We start from the raw sequence: 13,642 nt of genomic DNA on the forward strand, positions 1-13,642 counted from the left end.
GCTAGCACGGGCCTGTTTCGAGGTGTGTTTGGGAGTGGGGCAGAGGGACGACTGGCCTGATTGCCCACAGAACTCCAGATAAGGAGGGGCCCTTGTTGGGTCAGCAACCCGGGCTCCCCTACCCCAGCCCCATGAGGCCCAGCACCCCAACACGTAGGCCTCCTCAGGCCCCCGCATCAACATTTCCTGGCCTTAGTTTCTGCATCTGCAAAGTAGGTACTATCTCTTCAGATCGTGGTTAAGATCAAATGAGACAACACGTACAAACCCCTCCAAACTGTGTCAGGTATGGCTGCTGTTTCCGTGTGCTAGGGCCACCATAGCAAAAGACCACGGACGTGGTGGGTGGCCTAAACTACAGACATTTATGTCTCATGATTCTGAAGGCTGGGAGTCCGAGATCAGGATGTCAGCACGGATGGTTTCTTCTAAGGCTTCTCTCCTGGGCTCGTGGTTGGGCATCTTCCTGTTGTGTCTTCACATCGTCTTCCTTCTCTGCATTCTGGGTCCCTAATCAGTTCTTCTTACGAGGACACCAGTCCTATTGGATCCGGGCCCACCCTACCGACCTCCTTTTAACTTAACTACCTCTCCAAAGACCCCATATCGAAATACGGTTCACATTCGGAGGTCCTGGGGTTAGGACTTCAACATGCAAACTGGGGGGGGGGGACACAAGTCAGCCCAGAACAGCTGGTGCTTAGGACACATAGCTATTAATTCCAGTCAGCAAATGCTTTCTCTATGCCAGAAATGCTTCCAGGCTTTTAGAAAGGCATTAAAGGACAAAGCAGACCCAGACCCTTGTCTGTGTGGGGCTTCATCCTGGGGGTGGGGAGAAAAGCGTAGACATCACACAGCCAACACAACGAAAGTAAACCGTATGGTGTCCTGGAAGGTGATCAATTCTATGAAATTAAAAAAAAAGAGAGAGAGAGCAAGGTGAGAGGACTGCAGAAATAAGGGTTGAAATTTTGAACAGAGTAGTCAAGGTAGGCCTTGTTCAGGCAACACTTGACAAGACCTTCAGTGAGGATTTGATCTGTTATTCCTAGGAAATCATATCAGAGTCATTGGGCTGTGAACCCCCTCATCTCTGCTCGCCAGCCCCCCACACCCACGGCTCTAGTATCAGAGAAGAAAAGGTGCCCCTGCGACAAAAGATCTGACTTTGACCCTTGACTCTGTTCCTTGTTAGCTGTGCGATACAAGGCAAGTCACTCACCTTCTCTAAACCTGCGATCCCATACCTTCGGGCCATCACCTCCGTGCGGTGGGGTCAGGAAAGAGGCCCAACCATCCATGGGCCAGGCTGCTCTGGGGCTGGGGTAGGTGCTGAGATTTCAGAAGGAGCTACCAGACTTTGCATAGGAAGAGCTGTGTCTCAGTGAGGACTGTGTTCAGCTGCAGAGAACTGAAAACCAGAGAGTAACAAGGCCTTAAACAAAGAAGAGATTTTTTTTTTTTTTTAAACTCACACGGCAAAGTTAAGTTTGGAGTTGGCAGTCAACAGTTGGTGCTGTTGTGTGAGGGTGTCAGCCAGACTCCTTGTCACTTCCTCCTCCAGCACACTTTAGCACCTGACTTCTCTCCTCATGGGTGAAAGATGGCTGCTGTGCCTCCAGGCATCCAATCTGTCTTCTAGGAAGGCAAAAAGGGATAGGGTGAAGTCAGCAGTCAGAGGTCAAGGGCTGCCAAACATGCCAGATGAGTCATTTCTTTTTTTAATATCTCCCTGCCGACTTCCCTCTTATTCCATTGGGCAGAACTGGGTCAACGTGGCCACCACTAGCTACAAAGGATCCAAGGAAGCATTTTACCTGGGCACATGGCTATCCCCCAACCCCAGTCAGGGTCCCGCTGGTAGGAAGAAGGGGAAACTAGACATTGGGTAGATGTCTGGCACACTGCTCTCAGCAGAGCTTGGTACGGTGAGGATGGGTGATGCATCAGACCCCTGCCGAGGCCAGAACTGGAGCCAACAGGCTGGCCCGGGACCACCCCCACCAGCAGCAATGGCCCCAGAACTGGCAGGAGAGTCCAGAGTTGGGAGGGCAGAGCCTGGGGCCGCGGGTCTAGAGAGCCTGCCTGGCATGAGCAGGCCAGGGGTAGGTAGATTTTTTCCCTTCTCTAACAATGTGCCCTCTCCTCCCATTTACACATGGGGCCCCTGTGGGCCAGCGTCCACGGCTCCCAACCTACAGACTGGCGTTCTCTTATCGCTCACACATACTCGTCACGGGGGCTCCCTGATGCTGTGAGCATGGTACTAATGGGTGAGGGGTGGACATCACCCCAGATCGCTGCTTCTCAAAGGTCTTCCCTCTCCATTCTGCCAAAGAAGGAATGCGAAGCTGGGAGATGGGGTCTGTGTGCTAGTTTTATTGTTATTCCTTGGGAATCGGGGCCAGCTTGCACTTGCTGAGGCCTTTCGCAGACAGGTCATTCTATATTCCACCAATTCCCAAGGCTGGGACGTACAAGCAAGGCGTTGCGCTGGAAAGGGGATGAAGGCAGTTATGTAGGGAGAGGAACCCCAAAGTCATAGTTCAATGGATGCTGCTGCTGGGCATGTGGGCCGCCTAGCAGGCTGCAGGGACGGTTCTTGCTGCCGTTAGCTTATGCTGAGCCATTTATGAAAGGGCATGGGGAGCTCACCCTCATCACACCTTCTCAGGAAGCACTCCAGAGCCCCCCTGCTCATGCTCATTGTGCTCCATTCTCCAGAAGGTTCCAGCACACCTGCAGTTCAAGAAACGTCCTGACCAGGCTTGCATTTGCAACTGTCTCAGAGACTGTGAAAGCCGGGGCTGGTGGCCCGGGAGGGAAGACCCCAGAGTGGAGAGAGATGAGAAGATGGGGCACCAGACAGGACATTCTGGGGACAGGGACTGTGTTAGTGGGCTAAGGCCACCATGACAAGCATCACAGACTGGGAGGCTGAAACAACTGAAATTTATGTCGCCGCCGTCCTGGAGGTTTACAAGTTCAAGATCGTGTCTGCAGGGTTGGTTGCTTCAGAAGCCTCTCTCCTTGGCTTGTAGCTGGCCATCTTCTCCCGTGTCCCTAGATGATCTTCTGTCTGCGGATGTCCAAGGACTCCTGTCATAATGGATTAGGGCCCACCCTCCTTTTAACATAATTACCTCTTTAAAAATCCTGTCTCCAAATACAGTCACATTGTGAGGTGCCCTAACACGAAACTGGGGTTGGGGGGGGGGGGAAACACAGCTCAGCCCATAAGAAAAACCATCCGATGTGAGTGGGGTGGACACTGTGTGGGAGAGAGTAGGGGACACTGAGGAGGCTGCCCAGCTCCCCAGCCCCCGCTAGTGCCACCACCTGGGTCCCCCCTGCTCCACCCACAACTCCCAAGGTGCCACTTTGCTCCTTACCTCTCACACCAGCCCCGGCGCCTTCTAAGGCAAGATTAGCTTTTCAAACAACCTCCAAGGCTTAATGTCAGCACCCACTCTTTGCTTGTGGTGACTGATGGAGGGACCTTCAGGCAAGGTCAGCAAGGAGGCTGGCACGGGGTGCAGTGGGTGAAGATAGGGCTTTCTGCTTGCTCCTGCCCCAATACCCCAGGAAGGTGCCTGCCCAGGCCTCCGTCCCAGTTGGGTTTGTCCCGTGGCGGTCACAGCTTGCTGGCCCGGGGAATGTTCTGACCTGCCTCTGCCCACGCTGCCAGAGCCCACGGATCTGGAAGGGGAATGAGGAAGCAAAAGAGGAAGCAGTGTCAGGAAGGAGAGGGAGGGGAAGGGCAGGGGCTCCCCCTTCCCTCATGCCTGGCCCCTGCGGGACTGGGGAGCCCATACGAGAGACCGTATCTCTGCTGGGAGCCATACCCCCTGCCCAGCTTAGCCCTGGGTGACCTGCTCTGCCTCTGGTGACCCAGGCAAAGCACACTATTCCTGCACACACTCGTGCTTTCTGAAATTTGAGGAGGCCAGGGGGGTAAGGGGGGGTGGGTCCTGCACAGCCCAGACCCAGCTGGTCGGGCTAATTTTAGGTTTTTCCCCAGCCTGACAGAGGCCCACTAATCTCCATCTGCCTAGAGAATGCACATTGATCAGATGCTGCCTTCACTCATGGTGTCCCGCACACCCAGCCTGCAAGAAACACCTTCCTCTATCTAATTTCGATCCCTCTTTTACCTGCCCCGACTCCACTCCTCCAAAGAACGTTGCCTTAACCACCACCTCCCAAAGAGCGCTCTCCTCTCCCAGTGCCTGGGGTAACTGCAGATTTGAAGGCACAGTGGAGCCCTGTGTTCCCAGCGCTGGCACGTACCGGGCCCCAAACAAGCACTAGGTAGTATGGGTGGAATGAATGAATGAATGAATGACCACCTTATTACACAGCGGCATCGTGTGCTATGTAGAGGTTAAGTCTAAAGTGAGCGAATAAGTTGTGAAGAGCTCAAAGTTTAAATCACCCTTGAAACTCCAACAGGAAGGCATAAATCTCTCGGTAAGTCCAGTGGGACCATATTGCCTCCACAAGACCTGCCTCCTCAGACAACCCCCTCCCACTCCCCACAAAACCTAAGGATAGAGACCTAGTACTCCCTAGTACTCCCCCGACTCCCCACGGACCCCCAGATGTCTTCCCAAGGTTTTGGGGCTGACAGGTGCTTTGCAGGGATTCTCAGGGTTTATGCAACATGTCCCCCAAAGAACTCACGTCTAGAAATCTTAAAAATAAGAGGCTCTCCATTCTCTTTCATGTTCCTCCAGGGGCTGCTCCTCTGTTGCCATGGCAGCCAGGGCAGGGTCTGGTAGCTCCTCAGAAGGTCCAACCGGCCGAGGATGAAGCCAGTGAGAGGCACAGAGGTGGCCCCAGGGCAGACAGCAGAAAATGGAAACCTGTCGTGAACAGCCACTATGCCCAAGTTTTAAAGAACCCCGAAGTATAGGGGAAACACTGCACCTTGAGCACAAGAAGGGAAGTCCTCGGCTAGAGCCCAAAACTACCAGCCACGAGAGGACAGCTGTTCCTCTTACCTTACCCAGAGAGTATTTTCCCCACCTTTCTACTTGACAATTTCCAAACATAGACAACAACGGAAAGAACATACATACAACCACTTGTGAAGCCTCCATCCAGATGCAACAACTGCTGACCTTTTGCCCTCGTCTCCATCCACCCACCTGTATTTGAAATGTCTGATGACGTGTTGTAGACGTGGTGACCCAGCAGCCCTCATTGCCTTACGTGGCATCTCCGAAGAATTGTCCGTTCTCCTGCAGAATCGCAAAACCAAGTGTAATGGGTATTTGAATTACAACAACAACAACAGCAACTTGTAACTAATGCTTTTTCTAAGTCAACAAGCTTGGCATGGCTAGGAAAATCAGGGAGGGTCAGTGATTGCAGAGTAAAGTCATGCCAACCCAAGCCTGGGTTTGTCCTCAAAAACTTCTCAATCGGGTGCTCATCACAGAAGAACAAGCGAGCTTTTCAGCTCTGCTGGACGTCTACCCAGGAAGCCTCTAGGTATATAGTTAACAACAAGCCTGCAAGTCATGTATTTTACACTTCCCGGAATAACGTTTCGTGAAACTGGGGCTATTCAACAAATGTATGCTGATCACCTAGCAGGTGCTTCATAAGTCCAAGTGCAAATCGCCTTGGGGAAGTGTCAAATCTTTGGAGCCCACCATCTGGGTCTGCAGGAGGCTGGCTCAGCCTCCGCCAGCCCCAACTGGGCCTCGGAAGAATGGCCTCTATGTACTCAAAGAGGGTCCTTTTGGTCCCATTGGACACCAGGTCTCGTGGCTCTAAGACCTCCTTAGCCATCCCCAATCCTTTCTTTTCTTCGTATCTCATCCCGAATTTATTTGTGGCCAGTATCTATTTTCTCACCATGGGTTAGTCTTACTTCCCCAACCGGAGTCTAACACCTTCCCTCTTCCTGCTGCAGCTCAGAGCTCTTTAGCCAGGGTTCCTTACGGACTCCAGGCGGGCAAAGACCAGAATCACCGCAGAGTCCCTGACTCCTGGCATGCCACGTACTATGCTTAACCCCTTCCAAACTCCATCTCTTTTAATCCTCACAAAACCCTATGGCAGAGTCCTAGCATGATCCCCGGTTTATAGATGAGGAAACTGAGGCTCGGAGAGATGAACAGAAGTCACACAACCAGTAAGGAGCAGAGGCAGAATCTGAACCAGCCACTCAGGAGCCAAGTCCCAGATTTTTAGCCACTAGGTGCCAGAGATGGGACGTAGGGCAAAGGGGACTGCGTGGGTTCCCATGCCGATGGGTGTGGCTTGGGGTGAGGGAGCAGCCGGTTGAGGCTCGGTGGACAGAGCCGCATTGTCACCGTCGCCATGGTTCTCTGTTCCGAGCGTGAGTCGTGCATCCTACAGAAAGAGTCCCACAGAGCAAGGGACTCAGTTTCCTCTGCTAGCTTTCCCTCTATAAATACTCAGGACACACGGGCAGCTGTGAGAAGTGCAACTCACTTCTCCCTTATCATCGCCCCTCCACCCCACCGAGCAAATGTCCCAGGGGAGGGCCTCAACCCACCCATTTGTGTCCCCTGTACAACTTCAGGGATCGCAGTCAGGTTGTGTCCTGAGATCCTGGCATCGTCTCCAGCAGGAAGGGCTTCTCCACAGCAGAGGACCGCAGGTAGAGACCCCACATTCTTCCACAGTCTGTAGGACAGCTGTGTGGGTCACAAGGGAGGCCAGAAAAGGAGCAGAGACGGTGGCACCTGAGAGGAGAGAATAAAAGGCTGCCCCAACAGACTCCTTCATTGTTTGACTCATTCGTTACTCAGAAAACGCGAAGAAGGAAACAAAGAGATCTCAGCCCTTTTCCTCAGACAGCCAAACCAAATCTCTTTTTTTGTTTTTGTTTTTCTTTTGAGCAGGAACTTTGTATTTGTACACGAGGAATGGATGCGTACCAAAGTATGCCATTAGCTTCAAAAACATTAGTAAGAACTTGAACTTCCACCTTGGTCTGTGCTCCATCTGCCTGGGGACACTTTAAGATTTCTTGTGGAAGTTAAATCAAGAAAAACATCTAGGTGCCATTCAGCTTCTATAGAGGAAAAAAAATCGCCTTGCAAGTCAAGCTATTGCCTTGAAAAAGATGTTCTAAATTACTTGATCTCTCCCTGCCCTCCCTCCAACTTAGCTTTTAACAAAACGTGCTCTCCCCATCCTATGTAGAAACCCCCTCCAGCCCAGGAAAAAGCAGAACAAAGCCTGAGCAAAGCAGGCGGGGGTGGGAGGGAGGGTACAAAGCAACCTCATGTATGTCCCAGTCAGTGGGAGGTGTATAGGGTCTAACAAGAGCCAGGTGATAGTCGAGGGGAACCCTTCTCCGCCACCAGCCCTACCCCACCCCTGCTCACTGCTCCCTGGTCAAGTCTCTGGGGAGACGATACTCATAGCTGCCTGGGATGCGGCTACCTCTATGTCACCCTGAGGGTTAGGAGAACCTCAGCTCCGGTTTCAGCTCTGAAAGCCACGCTTGGATCCTGGGCTGCACGTGGGCTGGACTTCGAAGGAACTGCAGTGTAGACGGGGAGCTTCTCAGCGGGGGACAATGCAACAGGGGAGTTCGGGTGCAAGCAGACGCCTAGCGGAACCAAGTGCAAGCTCCAGGCTGACCACACAGGGGCCCGTGGCCCTGGCAGGAGCGAGGTACGATGAGCCAGAGGTGCGACGCTGCTGGGAGCATTGCGGAACCACAGATGGTCTCTGAGGACGCAGCAGTTGGTGTTCAAGGTCATCGCCCCTGACCCTGCAGAGCTGGCCTGAGGATGGGTGGGCGTCTTTGCATAAAGGCCAAGAGGCTCCCAGAACAAAAGCAGCCCAGATCTTGGCCCCAGGGCTCTCGGGCTTCAGCGTCACATGAGCACCTCTGATGAGCTGAGGCTGTCCCAAATGAAGATCTGTGCGGGAAGGCGCTCAGAGGGAAAGTCACCGTGAGGACGGTGGTGACAGGTCTCAGGGCCCAGGTTCAACACAAGGGCTTTCAACAACCCGGCTTCCCCCCTGGAGTGGCTTTCAGAGACAGTGGCTGAGTATGAGGCTGTACACTGAACATTCAGGAAGCTGAGGGTGGGGCTCTTCTGCCGTCTGAGCTAAAAGCCGAGTAAGGGCATCATCCCAGGCAAGAACAAGGAGGCCTTCTTCCACGCAGCGCCTTTTCCCAGCAGCAACTCCCCATGGAGGGGGCAGGAGCGGCGGCAGCCAAAGTGAGCAGTCGGACTGAAGTCTCCATCCACTTTCCCCTGACACTGGGGATCCTGTGCCATCTGGAGTGCGTGTATCCAGGTCCTGGCCCCTTCCGTCCCTCTGCTGACCAAGATCCTGAGCCCCTCGCCCGTCACAGACCGGAATCCCAAAGTGCCACAGTTCTGCGGTCCAGTGTGAGTGCCCGCAGAGGGGCCTGGCTGTCCAGCTACTGGGAGAGGGGGCCACATCCCCCCTTCTGGTCCTGTACTGAGGCCCCACACAAGAGTGAGCACCTGTGGGTCACCCTGCAGTGCCCACCCCCAAAGAGGGACACCTGTGGCTTCAGGCCCTTCATTCACCCGATCAGTACCCGCCAGCCTGGGCCCTTGACCCACAGCCACTGCAGCACACCCACATCCAGAAGCCTGCCCACCCTGCGGGCAGGTGAGCCAAGCACACACCGGGCTGTTCTTTCCTTCCATCCTTTGCTTGCGATCCCCTCTCTCCTCTTCCTACCCAGATTTGCCTGGCTGATGCTCAGAGATGTAGCTTAAGCACATCTGGACTGGCTCCAGAGAGCCGTCTCTGAATCCCTAGTATGGATTAAACTTCCGCACTTGCAACGACCTTGCTTCTAGTATGTCATTCGTTCCTCTAAGGGATACTTAAGTACCTACTATGCACCTGCCCCAGGTCCCGGGGATGCAGCAGTGAACAAAAGAACCGAAAGCTACCTTCTAGCGTGTGTGAGGGAGACAAAACAATAAGTAAGGAAGTAAGCTACATGGCATGTCAGAGTTGAAGTTCTACAAAGATAAACAAAGTAGCAAAGGGGATGAGGCCCGAGAGATCAGTTATGGGCGCGTCTCTCTCACCGTGTGCTCCCAAAGGAAAGGCATTTGGTTGTGCCTTGCCAGGCACCCTACTGAGTGGTCCTCTCTCCCAGCGTTGCCACACGCGTGGCCATTTGCCCCTGGAGACCCCAGAGATCCCTGGGTGTCTGAACCTGTGCCTCTCCCTCCCCAGACGACCCAACGAGTCTCCCAGGAGCAAGGGCCCAAGAAAGTCAAAGCAAGGCTTCTCCCTGGATCCCAGGACCACCCGAGGAACCTCTGCCAATTTAGGCCTTCTTGAAACCAACTCTGGGGATTGGGCCAATGTCATTTCTGTGAGCCCTCAAAGAAGAGGAGTTCAGGCAAAGAATCAATCCAAATTCTGAATCACGATGCAGTAGTGACAGCCAGATCACTAGCAGACAGCCCTGCCCAGATAACTTCAGAGGAACCATAATCCACTCAGAGACCCTGGCTCTGGTCATGGGGAAAAGAAGCCAACTTTAGTGCTGTTTTCTAGAAGTTTCTTTTTCATGGTTTTTTTTTTTTTAATCAGTTAGGCTAGAAATGGGTATCATTTCTTTCCAGGCCACAGCTCACATAAGCAGCTTGCGTTTCAGGAGATCCCTCTCCAGTTTTCCCATGGATTGTCCCTGACCCAACGTGACCTAATCACCTTCTCCTGGGGATGTGGAAGTGATTCCCGAGTTCCAGAGGTGCTGAGGCTTTTCGGAAGCTAGCTCGTGGGCAGTGCAGCTGGGAGGTGACATGTATCAGTGCCGCACGTGAGGCAAAGCTCCACAAGCCGTCAAGGGGACCGTGGAACAAGTGTGCAGAGAGGTGGGGGCTGTGAGAGAACGACAGACACAGAGAGATGGAGAGGTGGAGAGAGACAGAGAGAGGGAGAGAGAGACAGAGAAGCTGGGTCTGGTATGTGCTGGGATACGTGCAGTGGTAAAGGCACACCCAGAAGGGGGGCACGTGGCTCTGCCTCAGGACGCCAGACAGGTAAAGCTTCCTGGCAGAGAGGTGACGCCCGAGGTGAGCACTGAAGGTGAGTAAGAATGAGGCAGGGACGGAAGAAGCGGCAAAGGGAGTTTCAGGCTGTGTGTATCAAAATGCAGAGGCATGAGGCATCAGGCCATGTGCTGGGAAGCCCAGAGGGTCTGGAATGACTAGGCAGGGAGTAAGACCAAAGAAAGAGCAGGAACTGAGACCCGAGGGCACATACGTCATCCCGAGGAACTTGGCTTTGGTGGCCAGCCATGCGGCCATGTTCATGGGGCAGCTAGAGATATAATCTACAGGTGATAGAATAATTTTTTAAACCTTAGAAGCAGTATCAGGGCTGAAGATATATATCAAAGCACTGACACCACGGAGGTCATAGAAATTCTAACGTGGATGAGAAAGGAGGCAGGGTGTGAAAGAAAAGAGTACCACACTGAGCACAGAACCCTGAGGAGTCAAGACTCAGGTCTCAAGACCCTGAGCCGCCATCAAGGAGTCTCAGAAGCACCGGTTAAGGAGTAGAAGGACTGCCAGACAAGAGAGAGGCTATCTTGGAAGCCAAGGAAGCGGGAAGCCCCAAGAATGAGATCATGGTCACCATGTCGAATCAACAAAGCAGTCCAGGGAGAGGGGGAATGAAATGTGTCCAGTGGGCTTGATAATCCGGGACTCATTGCAGACTTCTGTGAACAGTCATAGAGGCAGAGTGGATGGGGAGTGACTGAGTGGTGAGAGACTTCTACCCAGAGAGGATGGCAGTTCTATTAAGCAAAAGGAGAGGAAAGAGGAAGTGCAAGGTCAAAGGAAGGTGCTTGTGGGGGGTGGGTGGGGGCTTGGGCCTGTTTCCAGGTGGAGGGTAAGTGGGGAGAGGTTGAAGACATCAGAGGGCAGTAAGAGTGGATGGGGTAAATTCTGGAGGCACCAGAGGAAACAGGATCGAGTGTGTTGGTAGAGAGACAAGGGAGGGTGTGGGGGGAGGGGCTGTGTGAAACACAGCGGAAACACACAGTTCATAGCGGGGTGAACACTGGAGAGAACTATTAATAAGAACTGGCCTGAAGAACCTGACCCTTTCCACAAGGAGTCCAAAATAACTGCCCAATTCCAAATCAATGGCTCCCTCTTACCATCACCCCAGGAATGAGGAAGGATCAGGGTTGGGCTCAGAATACGAGCAGTTTGTATCAGATATTTCAGGCATGGAATAGTTCTAGGTGACGACCAGATATTTTGGGCATGGATAGTTCTAGGCCCAAGCTTTGGAGATGGTATGGTGCTGAAATGGAGCAGAGGTAAGAGTCATTGGAATTGAGGAGATCAAAGAAATCTGAGGCTAGGCTCCTGAATAGGCGTACCGGGTGGAAATGATATTCAGCTGCAAGCAATAGAAAATGACTACAGAGGCTTACGTGAATACAGGATATACATAACAGGAAGTCCAGAAATGGACAGTTGTTAATGATGACAGGGTGATCTCAGTCATTTATTTCCTCATGGTTCAAAGGTGGCTGCCCCTGCCCCAGCCTTCACATGTGCAGTCAAGAAGAGAAGAAAGAGAAAAGGTGGTACCAGCCATAACAATGATAGGTGTTCCCTGTTATTAGGAAAGCAAAAGCATTTCCGGAAGACATTGCTTCACCGCCCCCCCCCCCCGCCCCCCGGAGATCCCTGCCTAGCTCTCCTTGAGAAAACAGTCACATGGTCTTCCCTGGCTACAAGAGAACTGGGCCAACTGGGAATGAGACTGCCATGATAGATTTAAATCCTGGGGGCTGGGCACACGGCTGCATGGAACTAAATTCAAGGAAGAAGCAGGGACTGGATATTGGTTAGGCAAGGGTGAGCTCCGTGGCAACGGGTCTTGTCCTGCTCCAGAGGGGTAGGACTCAGGCCAGTGAGGGGCAGGATCAGAAGGAGAGTAACAGGAAGGTAGTCAGAGGCCAGAGCTTCAGGGTCCTTGGACTCCATGCCCAAGTTTACTTTGTGCTCGAGGGGGAGCTCTCAGCAGGATTTTGAGCAGGTGCACTCAGGGAGATGGACGAGCCAGCCTTGGGAGATGTAGTGGGGTGGGGGAGGGGGGTGGGAACGATCATGGCACCAGTTTGGGTGCCAAACTGCCCTGTCCCCCGTACTCTCTTTAGGCCTCTGGGCCCCCCAGAGATGGGCAACCCAGGATGGCGTGTTCTACTGCTCTGTGCGCGAGCGAAGTCAAGACCCTGTGGCATACCATGGGAGGGGGCTCAGGTCAGATCAGTCCTCCGCAGGCTTCAGTGTCCCATCCCTCCAGCCTCTTCTGCATGCCTTGTGGTCCTCACCATGGTCCTCCCATTGGATGCTGGGCTACTTGCCCAGCTACCCTGAGGCTACTGTAACAGTTTTCAGGCTCCATGCCCCAGCAACGCTGAGTAAGAGCTTCCCAGGACTCCTGCCTCCACCCCGTCCCCGGGGCCCTCGGGTCCCACTAAAAGAATAGACACAGCAACAGAGGGAAAGACCATGGGCGAGACACTGGCCGTGAGGGGCCAATGAGGGTGGGAGGGCAAAGCTGACCCCGTTTCCAGCCTGGGTGACCCATCCTGCAGGCCATGGCAGTCCAGGGGAGTTGGGAAGCGTTGGCATCCCAGTGTGTGGCCTGGACCTGAGGCTTTGTCTCAGATCAGCCCGACAGCGAGTAGATGAGCCCCTCTTACTGAGCTCCTCCTGCCCCTCTGCCCTGTATCCATTTCACCAAATGTGTCCTGCACCCTCTGGCCACAGGGCCTTTGTACAAGCTGTCCGTCAGTCTTCCTGGAATACTCCTCCCCACAGTGTTTTCCAAGTTAACTCCCACTCTTCCTTTTGACCCTGCTTAAATATCTCTTCCTAAGAATGTCTCTCCTGACCCTTTGATCAGTTCTTTCTCTGTTTTCCCTCATAGGAACACGTGACTCTATATTGGTTAAGGGAATTAGCATCAGCTACTGAGTCAAATCTGAGGTCTCAGTGAGCTAGCACAACAGAGGTTTATTTCTCCTAACCATAAAGTTCCATGTGGGGCGGGTAGCCCTCCTTGAGCCTGTAGCTATGCCATTTGGAACACCCGGTGCCCAAGGTCATCAAGCAGAGCAAAGAGAGTTGAAACTGACAGCCCAGCTCTCAAAGTCTTTCCACGGAGGCCCCACACAGCACAGCTATTGAAGGTTCTTGACCAGCATTAATCCCATGGCCCCAACCTAAACTGTAAAGGGGCTGGGAAAAGGAGGGGAAAACACAGAATATTTGGGGATCACTGTCTCTGTGAAGCTTTTTCTGAGAAGCATTTTTTTAATGTTTATTTTTGAGAGAGAGAGAGAGAGAGGGAGAGACGGAGCATGAGTGGGGGAGGGGCAGAGAGAGAGAGAGAGGGAGAGAGAGAATCCCAAGCAAGCTCTGCACTTCAAGCCCAACACGGGGCTCGAACTCACGAACTGTGAGATCATGACCCGAGCCGAATTCAAGAGTCGGACGCTTACCTGACTGAGCCATCCCCCCAAATTCCTGAGAATCTTTTATTACCGTTGTCATTTCACATCTGGCTGCAAGCTTCTGAGATGCCATCGGTGGCCCTTGCTAGGCTA

The 13,642-nt window shown here is 53.2% G+C and overlaps 1 long non-coding RNA gene across 4 annotated transcripts; it reads right to left on the reverse strand.

The window, feature by feature from the left end:
* Positions 1 to 282: 282 nt before the first annotated feature.
* LOC123599602 lies at positions 283 to 13,573 on the reverse strand. Of its 4 annotated transcripts, XR_006713221.1 has the most exons (8): positions 13,538 to 13,573; positions 6,536 to 6,725; positions 4,687 to 5,246; positions 3,396 to 3,702; positions 2,670 to 3,274; positions 1,581 to 1,641; positions 1,226 to 1,414; positions 283 to 908 (listed from the first exon to the last, which is right to left on the reverse strand). It is a non-coding gene; the product is annotated as an uncharacterized LOC123599602 (long non-coding RNA). The 4 variants fall into 4 exon arrangements; XR_006713220.1 differs by having other exon boundaries at positions 1,581 to 3,102; XR_006713222.1 differs by lacking the exon at positions 1,581 to 1,641.
* Positions 13,574 to 13,642: the final 69 nt, after the last annotated feature.

Source organism: Leopardus geoffroyi, chromosome C1, assembly GCF_018350155.1.
Source record: "Leopardus geoffroyi isolate Oge1 chromosome C1, O.geoffroyi_Oge1_pat1.0, whole genome shotgun sequence".
NCBI classification, from domain to species: Eukaryota; Metazoa; Chordata; class Mammalia; order Carnivora; family Felidae; genus Leopardus; species Leopardus geoffroyi.